The sequence below is a fragment of the Haemaphysalis longicornis genome, unplaced genomic scaffold (genome assembly GCF_048455015.1).
Source record: "Haemaphysalis longicornis isolate Haplotype H1 unplaced genomic scaffold, Haemaphysalis longicornis Haplotype H1 scaffold_5, whole genome shotgun sequence".
NCBI lineage: Eukaryota > Metazoa > Arthropoda > Arachnida > Ixodida > Ixodidae > Haemaphysalis > Haemaphysalis longicornis.
The window spans coordinates 100,000,537-100,013,966 of NW_027526385.1; the positions used below are offsets into that span (position 1 = coordinate 100,000,537).

Genomic DNA, 13,430 nt, shown 5'->3' on the forward strand with positions numbered 1-13,430 from the left:
CGCCCTGATAGCCGAATTGGTAAGGCATTCGAGATCCAATCGAAAGGCGTGGGTTCGGTCCCCACTCTGACCGCGTGTTTTTTTTTCTTTCTTTCTTTCTTCCTTATATTAAAAAAATCCTAACTTCTAACTGTACTAAAAAGTAGAGCCTAACCACACCCCTATGCCACCTTTGGCGCTGTAGACTGCCGACCTATGTTTCTGTATTTCCTCAACGAGCCCCTCATTTCCTTACTACATTATTCTGCGAAAGCCTAGCGAGGGTCTCGGTTCTGGCAGCCTTGATGCCTAGGTAGCATAAGAGGGCTTCCCGCCAGTTACCCGCTCATGAAAGGCTGTAGATGTTTAAGTCACGCCCCGGGGGTTGAAAAGAAGGTCCGCTTCTACCCGTGTAGTCATAATGGCGCTGGCTACCACCCTCAAGCATCAGATACACTTCTAGTAAATAAAAATATCCCAGAAAGTGAAGAACAAATTCGCCCAGATAGGCGAATTAGTAAGGCATTCGAGATCCAATCGAAAGGCGTGGGTTCGGTCCTTACTCTGGGCGCGTGTTTTTCTTCCTTTCTTTCTTTCTTCATCATATTAAAAAAATCTTAACTTCTAACTGTACTAAAAAATAGAGCCTAACCACTCCCCTATGCCACCTTTGGCGTTGTAGACTGCCGACCTATGTTTCTGTATTTCCTCAACGAGCCCCTCATTTCCTTACTATATTATTCTGCGAAAGCCTAGCGAGGGTCTCGGTTCTGGCAGCCTTGATGCCTAGGTAGCATAAGAGGGCTTCCCACCAGTTACCCGCACATGACAGGCTGTAGACGTTTTAGTCACGCCCCGGGGTTGAAAAGAAGGTCCCCTTCTTCCCGTGAAGTCATAGTGGCGCTGGCTACCACCCTCAAGCGCCAGATACACTTCTAGTAAATATAAATAGCCAAGAAAGTGAAGGAGAACACAGTCGCCCAGATAACTGAATTGGTAAGGCATTCGAGATCCAATCGAAAGTCGTGGGTTCGGTCCCCAGTCTGGGCGCGTGTTTTTCTTTCTTTCTTTCATCCTTATATTAAAAAAAATCTTAACTGTACTAAAAAATAGAGCCTAACCACACCCCTATGCCACCTTTGGCGTTGTAGACTGCCGACCTATGTTTCTGTATTTCCTCAACGAGCCCCTCATTTCCTTACTATATTATTCTGCGAAAGCCTAGCGAGGGTCTCGGTTCTGGCAGCCTTGATGCCTAGGTAGCATAAGAGGGCTTCCCGCCAGTTACCCGCTCATGACAGGCTGTAGACGTTTGAGTCACTCCCCGGGGGTTGAAAAGAAGGTCCCCTTCTCCCCGTGTAGTCATAGTGGCGCTGGCTACCACCATCAAGCGTAAGATACACTTCTAGTAAATATATATAGCCCAGAAAGTGAAGGAGAACACAGTCGCCCAGATAGCCGAATTGGTAAGGCATTCGAGATCCAATCGAAAGGCGTGGGTTCGGTACCCACTCTGACCGCGTGTTTTTTTTTCTTTCTTTCTTTCTTCCTTATATTAAAAAAATCCTAACTTCTAACTGTACTAAAAAGTAGAGCCTAACCACACCCCTATGCCACCTTTGGCGCTGTAGACTGCCGACCTATGTTTCTGTATTTCCTCAACGAGCCCCTCATTTCCTTACTACATTATTCTGCGAAAGCCTAGCGAGGGTCTCGGTTCTGGCAGCCTTGATGCCTAGGTAGCATAAGAGGGCTTCCCGCCAGTTACCCGCTCATGAAAGGCTGTAGATGTTTAAGTCACGCCCCGGGGGTTGAAAAGAAGGTCCGCTTCTACCCGTGTAGTCATAATGGCGCTGGCTACCACCCTCAAGCATCAGATACACTTCTAGTAAATAAAAATATCCCAGAAAGTGAAGAACAAATTCGCCCAGATAGGCGAATTAGTAAGGCATTCGAGATCCAATCGAAAGGCGTGGGTTCGGTCCTTACTCTGGGCGCGTGTTTTTCTTCCTTTCTTTCTTTCTTCATCATATTAAAAAAATCTTAACTTCTAACTGTACTAAAAAATAGAGCCTAACCACTCCCCTATGCCACCTTTGGCGTTGTAGACTGCCGACCTATGTTTCTGTATTTCCTCAACGAGCCCCTCATTTCCTTACTATATTATTCTGCGAAAGCCTAGCGAGGGTCTCGGTTCTGGCAGCCTTGATGCCTAGGTAGCATAAGAGGGCTTCCCACCAGTTACCCGCACATGACAGGCTGTAGACGTTTTAGTCACGCCCCGGGGTTGAAAAGAAGGTCCCCTTCTTCCCGTGAAGTCATAGTGGCGCTGGCTACCACCCTCAAGCGCCAGATACACTTCTAGTAAATATAAATAGCCAAGAAAGTGAAGGAGAACACAGTCGCCCAGATAACTGAATTGGTAAGGCATTCGAGATCCAATCGAAAGTCGTGGGTTCGGTCCCCAGTCTGGGCGCGTGTTTTTCTTTCTTTCTTTCATCCTTATATTAAAAAAAATCTTAACTGTACTAAAAAATAGAGCCTAACCACACCCCTATGCCACCTTTGGCGTTGTAGACTGCCGACCTATGTTTCTGTATTTCCTCAACGAGCCCCTCATTTCCTTACTATATTATTCTGCGAAAGCCTAGCGAGGGTCTCGGTTCTGGCAGCCTTGATGCCTAGGTAGCATAAGAGGGCTTCCCGCCAGTTACCCGCTCATGACAGGCTGTAGACGTTTGAGTCACTCCCCGGGGGTTGAAAAGAAGGTCCCCTTCTCCCCGTGTAGTCATAGTGGCGCTGGCTACCACCATCAAGCGTAAGATACACTTCTAGTAAATATATATAGCCCAGAAAGTGAAGGAGAACACAGTCGCCCAGATAGCCGAATTGGTAAGGCATTCGAGATCCAATCGAAAGGCGTGGGTTCGGTACCCACTCTGGGCGCGTGTTTTTCTTTCTTTCTTTCTTTCTGCCTTGTATTTAAAAAATCCTAACTTCTAACTGTACTAAAAAATAGAGCCTAACCACACCCCTATGCCACCTTTGGCGCTGTAGACTGCCGACCTATGTTTCTGTATTTCCTCAACGAGCCCCTCATTTCCTTACTACATTACTCTGCGAAAGCCTAGCGAGGGTCTCGGTTCTGGCAGCCTTGATGCCTAGGTAGCATTAGAGGGCTTCCCGCCAGTTACCCGCTCATGACAGGCTGCAGACGTTTGAGTCACGCCCCGGGGGTTGAAAAGAAGGTCCCCTTCTTCCCGTGAAGTCATAGTGGCGCTGGCTACCACCCTTAAGCGTCAGATACACTTCTAGTAAATATAAATAGCCCAGAAAGTGAAGGAGAACACAGTCGCCCAGATAGCCGAATTGGTAAGGCATTCGAGATCCAATCGAAAGGCGTGGGTTCGGTCCCCACTCTGACCGCGTGTTTTTTGTTTTTCTTTCTTTCTTCCTTATATTAAAAAAAATCTTAACTTCTAACTGTACTAAAAAATAGTGCCTAACCACACCCCTATGCCACCTTTGGCGTTGTAGACTGCCGACCTATGTTTCTGTATTTCCTCAACGAGCCCCTCATTTCCTTACTATATTATTCTGCGAAAGCCTAGCGACGGTCTCGGTTCTGGCAGCCTTGATGCCTAGGTAGCATAAGAGGGCTTCCCGCCAGTTACCCGCTCATGACAGGCTGTAGACGTTTGAGTCACGCCCCGGGGTTGAAAAGAAGGTCCTCTTCTCCCCGTGTAGTCATACTGGCACTGGCTACCACCCTCAAGCGTCAGATACACTTCTAGTAAATATAAATAGCCCAGAAAGTGAAGGAGAACACAGTCGCCAGATAGCCGAATTGGTAGGGCATTCGAGATCCAATCGAAAGGCGTGGGTTCGGTCCCCACTCTGGGCGCGTGTTTTTCTTTCTTTCTTTCTTCCTTATATTACAAAAAAATCTTAACTTCTAACTGTACTAAAAAATAGAGTCTAACCACACCCCTATGCCACCTTTGGCGTTGTATACTGCCGACCTATGTTTCTGTATTTCCTCAACGAGCCCTTCATTTCCTTACTATATTATTCTGCGAAAGCCTAGCGAGGGTCTCGGTTCTGGCAGCCTTGATGCCTAGGTAGCATAAGAGGGCTTCCCGCCAGTTACCCGCTCATGACAGGCTGTAGACGTTTGAGTCACGCCCCGGGGGTTGAAAAGAAGGTCCCCTTCTCCTCGTGTAGTCATAGTGGCGCTGGCTACAACCCTCAAGCGTCAGATACACTTCTAGTAAATATAAATAGCCCAGAAAGTGAAGGAGAACACAGTCGCCCAGATAGCCGAATTGGTAAGGCATTCGAGATCCAATCGAAAGGCGTGGGCTCGGCCCCCACTCTGGGCGCGTGTTTTTCTTTCTTTCTTTCTTTCTTTCTTTCTTATATTAAAAAAAATCTTAACCTATAACTGTACTAAAAAATAGAGCCTAACCACACCCGTATGCCACCTTTGGCGTTGTAGACTGCCCTCCTATGTTTCTGTATTTCCTCAACGAGCCCCTCATTTCCTTTCTATATTATTCTGCGAAAGCCTAGCGAGGGTCTCGGTTCTGGCAGCCTTGATGCCTAGGTAGCATAAGAGGGCTTCCCGCCAGTTACCCGCCCATGACAGGCTGTAGACGTTTGAGTCACGCCCCGGGGGTTGAAAAGAAGGTCCCCTTCTCCCCGTGTAGTCATAGTGGCGCTGGCTACCACCCTCATGCGTCAGATACACTTTTAGTAAATATAAATAGCCCAGAAAGTGAGGGTGAACACAGTCGCCCAGATAGCCGAATTGGTAAGGCATTCGAGATCCAATCGAAAGGCGTGGGTTCGGTCCCCACTCTGGGCGCGTGTTTTTCTTCCTTTGTTTCTTTCTTCCTTATATTAAAAAAAATCTTATCTTCTAATTGTACTAAAAAATAGAGCCTAACCACACCCCTATGCCACCTTTGGCGTTGTAGAATGCCGACCTATGTTTCTGTATTTCCTCAACGAGCCCCTCATTTCCTTACTATATTATTCTGCGAAAGCCTAGCGAGGGTCTCGGTTCTGGCAGCCTTGATGCCTAGGTAGCATAAGAGGGCTTCCCGCCAGTTACCCGCTCATGACAGGCTGCAGACGTTTGAGTCACGCCCCGGGGGTTGAAAAGAAGGTCCCCTTCTTCCCGTGTAGTCATAGTGGCGCTGGCTACCACCCTCAAGCGTCAGATACACTTCTAGTAAATATAAATAGCCCAGAAAATGAAGGAGAACACAGTCGCCCTGATAGCCGAATTGGTAAGGCATTCGAGATCCAATCGAAAGGCGTGGGTTCGGTCCCCACTCTGACCGCTTGTTTTTTTTTTCTTTCTTTCTTTCTTCCTTATATTTAAAAAAATCTTAACTTCTAACTGTACTAAAAAATAGAGCCTGACCACACCCCTATGCCACCTTTGGCATTGTAGACTGCCGACCTATGTTTCTGTATTTCCTCAACGAGCCCCTCATTATTATTCTGCGAAAGCCTAGCCAGGGTCTCGGTTCTGGCAGCCTTGATGCCTACGTAGCATAAGAGGGCTTCCCGCCAGTTACCCGCTCATGACAGGCTGTAGACGTTTGAGTCACGCCCCGGGGGTTGAAAAGAAGGACCCCTTCTCCCCGTGTAGTCATAGTGGCGCTGGCTACCACCCTCAAGCGTAAGATACACTTCTAGTAAATATATATAGCCCAGAAAGTGAAGGAGAACACAGTCACCCAGATAGCCGAATTGGTAAGGCATTCGAGATCCAATCGAAAGGCGTGGGTTTGGTACCCACTCTGGGGGCGTGTTTTTCTTTCTTTCTTTCTTTCTGCCTTGTATTAAAAAATCCTAACTTCTAACTGTACTAAAAAGTAGAGCCTAACCACACCCCTATGCCACCTTTGGCGCTGTAGACTGCCGACCTATGTTTCTGTATTTCCTCAACGAGCCCCTCATTTCCTTACTACATTATTCTGCGAAAGCCTAGCGAGGGTCTCGGTTCTGGCAGCCTTGATGCCTAGGTAGCATAAGATTGCTTCCCGCCAGTTACCCGCTCATGAAAGACTGTAGATGTTTAAGTCACGCCCCGGGGGTTGAAAAGAAGGTCCCCTTCTCCCCGTGTAGTCATAATGGCGCTGGCTACCACCCTCAAGCATCAGTTACACTTCTAGTAAATAAAAATATCCCAGAAAGTGAAGAACAAAGTCGCCCAGATAGGCGAATTAGTAAGGCATTCGAGATCCAATCGAAAGGCGTGGGTTTGGTCCTTACTCTGGGCGCGTGTTTTTCTTCCTTTCTTTCTTTCTTCATCATATTAAAAAAATCTTAACTTCTAACTGTACTAAAAAATAGAGCCTAACCACTCCCCTATGCAACCTTTGGCGTTGTAGACTGCCGACCTATGTTTCTGTATTTCCTCAACGAGCCCCTCATTTCCTTACTATATTATTCTGCGAAAGCCTAGCGAGGGTCTCGGTTCTGGCAGCCTTGATGCCTAGTTAGCATAAGAGGGCTTCCCACCAGTTACCCGCACATGACAGTCTGTAGACGTTTTAGTCACGCCCCGGGGTTGAAAAGAAGGTCCCCTTCTTCCCGTGAAGTCATAGTGGCGCTGGCTACCACCCTCAAGCGTCAGATACACTTCTAGTAAATATAAATAGCCAAGAAAGTGAAGGAGAACACAGTCGCCCAGATAACCGAATTGGTAAGGCATTCGAGATCCAATCGAAAGTCGTGGGTTCGGTCCCCAGTCTGGGCGCGTGTTTTTCTTTCTTTCTTTCATCCTTATATTAAACAAAATCTTCACTGTACTAAAAAATAGAGCCTAACCACACCCCTATGCCACCTTTGGCGTTGTAGACTGCCGACCTATGTTTCTGTATTTCCTCAACGAGCCCCTCATTTCCTTACTATATTATTCTGCGAAAGCCTAGCGAGGGTCTCGGTTCTGGCAGCCTTGATGCCTAGGTAGCATAAGAGGGCTTCCCGCCAGTTACCCGCTCATGACAGGCTGTAGACGTTTGAGTCACTCCCCGGGGGTTGAAAAGAAGGTCCCCTTCTCCCCGTGTAGTCATAGTGGCGCTGGCTAACCACACCCCTATGCCACCTTTGGTGCTGTAGACTGCCGACCTATGTTTCTGTATTTCCTCAACGAGCCCCTCATTTCCTTACTACATTACTCTGCGAAAGCCTAGCGAGGGTCTCGGTTCTGGCAGCCTTGATGCCTAGGTAGCATAGCATGGTAGCCTAGGTAGCATAGCATGTTTCTGTATTTCCTCAACGAGCCCCTCATTTCCTTACTATATTATTCTGCGAAAGCCTAGCGAGGGTCTCGGTTCTGGCAGCCTTGATGTCTAGGTAGCATAAGAGGGCTTCCCGCCAGTTACCCGCTCATGACAGGCTGTAGACGTTTCAGTCACGCCCCGGGGGTTGAAAAGAAGGTCCCCTTCTTCCCGTGTAGTCATAGTGGCGCTGGCTACCACCCTCAAACGTCAGATACACTTCTAGTAAATATAAATAGCCAAGAAAGTGAAGGAGAACACAGTCGCCCAGATAACCGAACTGGTAAGGCATTCAAGATCCAATCGAAAGTCGTGGGTTCGGTCCCCAGTCTGGGCGCGTGTTTTTCTTTCTTTCTTTCATCCTTATATTAAAAAAATCTTAACTGTACTAAAAAATAGAGCCTAACCACACCCCTATGCCACCTTTGGCGTTGTAGACTGCCGACCTATGTTTCTGTATTTCCTCAACGAGCCCCTCATTTCCTTACTATATAATTCTGCGAAAGCCTAGCGAGGGTCTCGGTTCTGGCAGCCTTGATGCCTAGGTAGCATTAGAGGGCTTCCCGCCAGTTACCCGCTCATGACAGGCTGCAGACGTTTGAGTCACGCCCCGGGGGTTGAAAAGAAGGTCCCCTTCTTCCCGTGAAGTCATAGTGGCGCTGGCTACCACCCTTAAGCGTCAGATACACTTCTAGTAAATATAAATAGCCCAGAAAGTGAAGGAGAACACAGTCGCCCAGATAGCCGAATTGGTAAGGCATTCGAGATCCAATCGAAAGGCGTGGGTTCGGTCCCCACTCTGACCGCGTGTTTTTTGTTTTTCTTTCTTTCTTCCTTATATTAAAAAAAATCTTAACTTCTAACTGTACTAAAAAATAGTGCCGAACCACACCCCTATGCCACCTTTGGCGTTGTAGACTGCCGACCTATGTTTCTGTATTTCCTCAACGAGCCCCTCATTTCCTTACTATATTATTCTGCGAAAGCCTAGCGACGGTCTCGGTTCTGGCAGCCTTGATGCCTAGGTAGCATAAGAGGGCTTCCCGCCAGTTACCCGCTCATGACAGGCTGTAGACGTTTGAGTCACGCCCCGGGGGTTGAAAAGAAGGTCCCCTTCTTCTCGTGTAGTCATAGTGGCGCTGGCTACCACCCTCAAGCATCAGATACACTTCTAGTAAATATAAATAGCCCAGAAAGTGAAGGAGAACACAGTCGCCCAGATAGTCGAATTGGTAAGGCATTCGAGATCCAATCGAAAGGCGTGGGTTCGGTCCCCACTCTGGGCGCGAGTTTTTCTTTCTTTCTTTCTTTCTTCCTTATATTAAAAAATATCTTAACTTCTAACTGTACTTAAAAATAGAGCCTAACCACACCCCTATGCCACCTTTGGCGTTGTAGACTGCCGACCTATGTTTCTGTATTTCCTCAACGAGCCCCTCATTTCCTTACTATTTTGTTCTGCGAAAGCCTAGCCAGGGTCTCGGTTCTGGCAGCCTTGATGCCTAGGTAGCATAAGAGGGCTTCCCGCCAGTTACCCGCTCATGACAGGCTGTAGACGTTTGAGTCATACCCCGGGGTTGAAAAGAAGGTCCTCTTCTCCCCGTGTAGTCATACTGGCGCTGGCTACCACCCTCAAGCGTCAGATACACTTCTAGTAAATATAAATAGCCCAGAAAGTGAAGGAGAACACAGTCGCCAGATAGCCGAATTGGTAGGGCATTCGAGATCCAATCGAAAGGCGTGGGTTCGGTCCCCACTCTGGGCGCGTGTTTTTCTTTCTTTCTTTCTTCCTTATATTACAAAAAAATCTTAACTTCTAACTGTACTAAAAAATAGAGCCTAACCACACCCGTATGCCACCTTTGGCGTTGTATACTGCCGACCTATGTTTCTGTATTTCCTCAACGAGCCCCTCATTTCCTTTCTATATTATTCTGCGAAAGCCTAGCGAGGGTCTCGGTTCTGGCAGCCTTGATGCCTAGGTAGCATAAGAGGGCTTCCCGCCAGTTACCCGCTCATGACAGGCTGTAGACGTTTGAGTCACGCCCCGGGGGTTGAAAAGAAGGTCCCCTTCTCCCCGTGTAGTCATAGTGGCGCTGGCTACCACCCTCAAGCGTCAGATACACTTTTAGTAAATATAAATAGCCCAGAAAGTGAAGGTGAACACAGTCGCCCAGATAGCCGAATTGGTAAGGCATTCGAGATCCAATCGAAAGGCGTGGGTTCGGTCCCCACTCTGGGCGCGTGTTTTTCTTCCTTTGTTTCTTTCTTCCTTATATTAAAAAAAATCTTATCTTCTAATTTTACTAAAAAATAGAGCCTAACCACACCCCTATGCCACCTTTGGCGTTGTAGAATGCCGACCTATGTTTCTGTATTTCCTCAACGAGCCCCTCATTTCCTTACTATATTATTCTGCGAAAGCCTAGCGAGGGTCTCGGTTCTGGCAGCCTTGATGCCTAGGTAGCATAAGAGGGCTTCCCGCCAGTTACCCGCTCATGACAGGCTGCAGACGTTTGAGTCCCGCCCCGGGGGTTGAAAAGAAGGTCCCCTTCTTCCCGTGTAGTCATAGTGGCGCTGGCTACCACCCTCAAGCGTCAGATACACTTCTAGTAAATATAAATAGCCCAGAAAATGAAGGAGAACACAGTCGCCCTGATAGCCGAATTGGTAAGGCATTCGAGATCCAATCGAAAGGCGTGGGTTCGGTCCCCACTCTGACCGCGTGTTTTTTTTTTCTTTTTTTCTTTCTTCCTTATATTAAAAAAATCTTAACTTCTAACTGTACTAAAAAATAGAGCCTGACCACACCCCTATGCCACCTTTGGCGTTGTAGACTGCCGACCTATGTTTCTGTATTTCCTCAACGAGCCCCTCATTATTATTCTACGAAAGCCTAGCCAGGGTCTCGGTTCTGGCAGCCTTGATGCCTACGTAGCATAAGAGGGCTTCCCGCCAGTTACCCGCTCATGACAGGCTGTAGACGTTTGAGTCACGCCCCGGGGGTTGAAAAGAAGGTCCCCTTCTCCCCGTGTAGTCATAGTGGCGCTGGCTACCACCCTCAAGCGTAAGATACACTTCTAGTAAATATATATAGCCCAGAAAGTGAAGGAGAACACAGTCGCCCAGATAGCCGAATTGGTAAGGCATTCGAGATCCAATCGAAAGGCGTGGGTTTGGTACCCACTCTGGGGGCGTGCTTTTCTTTCTTTCTTTCTGCCTTGTATTAAAAAAATCCTAACTTCTAACTGTACTAAAAAGTAGAGCCTAACCACACCCCTATGCCACCTTTGGCGCTGTAGACTGCCGACCTATGTTTCTGTATTTCCTCAACGAGCCCATCATTTCCTTACTACATTATTCTGCGAAAGCCTAGCGAGGGTCTCGGTTCTGGCAGCCTTGATGCCTAGGTAGCATAAGAGGGCTTCCCGCCAGTTACCCGCTCATGAAAGGCTGTAGATGTTAAAGTCACGCCCCGGGGGTTGAAAAGAAGGTCCCCTTCTCCCCGTGTAGTCATAATGGCACTGGCTACCACCCTCAAACATCAGATACACTTCTAGTAAATAAAAATATCCCAGAAAGTGAAGAACACAGTCGCCCAGATAGCCGAATTAGTAAGGCATTCGAGATCCAATCGAAAGGCGTGGGTTCGGTCCTTACTCTGGGTGCGTGTTTTTCTTCCTTTCTTTCTTTCTTCATCATATTAAAAAAATCTTAACTTCTAACTGTACTAAAAAATAGAGCCTAACCACTCCCCTATGCCACCTTTGGCGTTGTATACTGCCGACCTATGTTTCTGTATTTCCTCAACGAGCCCCTCATTTCCTTTCTATATTATTCTGCGAAAGCCTAGCGAGGGTCTCGGTTCTGGCAGCCTTGATGCCTAGGTAGCATAAGAGGGCTTCCCGCCAGTTACCCGCTCATGACAGGCTGTAGACGTTTGAGTCACGCCCCGGGGGTTGAAAAGAAGGTCCCCTTCTCCCCGTGTAGTCATAGTGGCGCTGGCTACCACCCTCAAGCGTCAGATACACTTTTAGTAAATATAAATAGCCCAGAAAGTGAAGGTGAACACAGTCGCCCAGATAGCCGAATTGGTAAGGCATTCGAGATCCAATCGAAAGGCGTGGGTTCGGTCCCCACTCTGGGCGCGTGTTTTTCTTCCTTTGTTTCTTTCTTCCTTATATTAAAAAAAATCTTATCTTCTAATTTTACTAAAAAATAGAGCCTAACCACACCCCTATGCCACCTTTGGCGTTGTAGAATGCCGACCTATGTTTCTGTATTTCCTCAACGAGCCCCTCATTTCCTTACTATATTATTCTGCGAAAGCCTAGCGAGGGTCTCGGTTCTGGCAGCCTTGATGCCTAGGTAGCATAAGAGGGCTTCCCGCCAGTTACCCGCTCATGACAGGCTGCAGACGTTTGAGTCCCGCCCCGGGGGTTGAAAAGAAGGTCCCCTTCTTCCCGTGTAGTCATAGTGGCGCTGGCTACCACCCTCAAGCGTCAGATACACTTCTAGTAAATATAAATAGCCCAGAAAATGAAGGAGAACACAGTCGCCCTGATAGCCGAATTGGTAAGGCATTCGAGATCCAATCGAAAGGCGTGGGTTCGGTCCCCACTCTGACCGCGTGTTTTTTTTTTCTTTTTTTCTTTCTTCCTTATATTAAAAAAATCTTAACTTCTAACTGTACTAAAAAATAGAGCCTGACCACACCCCTATGCCACCTTTGGCGTTGTAGACTGCCGACCTATGTTTCTGTATTTCCTCAACGAGCCCCTCATTATTATTCTGCGAAAGCCTAGCCAGGGTCTCGGTTCTGGCAGCCTTGATGCCTACGTAGCATAAGAGGGCTTCCCGCCAGTTACCCGCTCATGACAGGCTGTAGACGTTTGAGTCACGCCCCGGGGGTTGAAAAGAAGGTCCCCTTCTCCCCGTGTAGTCATAGTGGCGCTGGCTACCACCCTCAAGCGTAAGATACACTTCTAGTAAATATATATAGCCCAGAAAGTGAAGGAGAACACAGTCGCCCAGATAGCCGAATTGGTAAGGCATTCGAGATCCAATCGAAAGGCGTGGGTTTGGTACCCACTCTGGGGGCGTGCTTTTCTTTCTTTCTTTCTGCCTTGTATTAAAAAAATCCTAACTTCTAACTGTACTAAAAAGTAGAGCCTAACCACACCCCTATGCCACCTTTGGCGCTGTAGACTGCCGACCTATGTTTCTGTATTTCCTCAACGAGCCCATCATTTCCTTACTACATTATTCTGCGAAAGCCTAGCGAGGGTCTCGGTTCTGGCAGCCTTGATGCCTAGGTAGCATAAGAGGGCTTCCCGCCAGTTACCCGCTCATGAAAGGCTGTAGATGTTAAAGTCACGCCCCGGGGGTTGAAAAGAAGGTCCCCTTCTCCCCGTGTAGTCATAATGGCACTGGCTACCACCCTCAAACATCAGATACACTTCTAGTAAATAAAAATATCCCAGAAAGTGAAGAACACAGTCGCCCAGATAGCCGAATTAGTAAGGCATTCGAGATCCAATCGAAAGGCGTGGGTTCGGTCCTTACTCTGGGTGCGTGTTTTTCTTCCTTTCTTTCTTTCTTCATCATATTAAAAAAATCTTAACTTCTAACTGTACTAAAAAATAGAGCCTAACCACTCCCCTATGCCACCTTTGGCGTTGTAGACTGCCGACCTATGTTTCTGTATTTCCTCAACGAGCCCCTCATTTCCTTGCTATATTATTCTGCGAAAGCCTAGCGAGGGTCTTGGTTATGGCAGCCTTGATGCCTAGGTAGCATAAGAGGGCTTCCCGCCAGTTACCCGCTCATGACAGGCTGTAGATGTTTCAGTCACGCCCCGGGGGTTGAAAAGAAGGTCCCCTTCTTCCCGTGTAGTCATAGTGGCGCTGGCTACCACCCTCAAGCGTCAGATACGCTTCTAGTAAATATAAATAGCCAAGAAAGTGAAGGAGAACACAGTCGCCCAGATAACCGAATTGGTAAGGCATTCGAGATCCAATCGAAAGTCGTGGGTTCGGTCCCCAGTCTGGGCGCGTGTTTTTCTTTCTTTTTTTCATCCTTATATTTAAAAAATCTTAACTGTACTAAAAAATAGAGCCTAACCACACCTCTATGCCACCTTTGGCGTTGTAG

The 13,430-nt window shown here is 47.6% G+C and overlaps 1 protein-coding gene and 5 non-coding genes across 7 annotated transcripts in view; 5 read left to right on the plus strand and 1 right to left on the minus strand.

The window, feature by feature from the left end:
- Positions 1-13,430, minus strand: part of LOC144138627 (uncharacterized) — a 220,077-nt gene that overhangs the window by 105,481 nt on the left and 101,166 nt on the right. The gene's annotated exons all lie outside the window — the stretch shown is intronic.
- On the plus strand, positions 2,854-2,925 carry Trnag-ucc (transfer RNA glycine (anticodon UCC)). The gene has a single exon. It is a non-coding gene; the product is annotated as a tRNA-Gly (tRNA).
- Trnag-ucc (transfer RNA glycine (anticodon UCC)) lies at positions 4,775-4,846 on the plus strand. Its single transcript has one exon. It is a non-coding gene; the product is annotated as a tRNA-Gly (tRNA).
- On the plus strand, positions 8,492-8,563 carry Trnag-ucc (transfer RNA glycine (anticodon UCC)). The gene has a single exon. It is a non-coding gene; the product is annotated as a tRNA-Gly (tRNA).
- Trnag-ucc (transfer RNA glycine (anticodon UCC)) lies at positions 9,449-9,520 on the plus strand. Its single transcript has one exon. It is a non-coding gene; the product is annotated as a tRNA-Gly (tRNA).
- On the plus strand, positions 11,354-11,425 carry Trnag-ucc (transfer RNA glycine (anticodon UCC)). Its single transcript has one exon. It is a non-coding gene; the product is annotated as a tRNA-Gly (tRNA).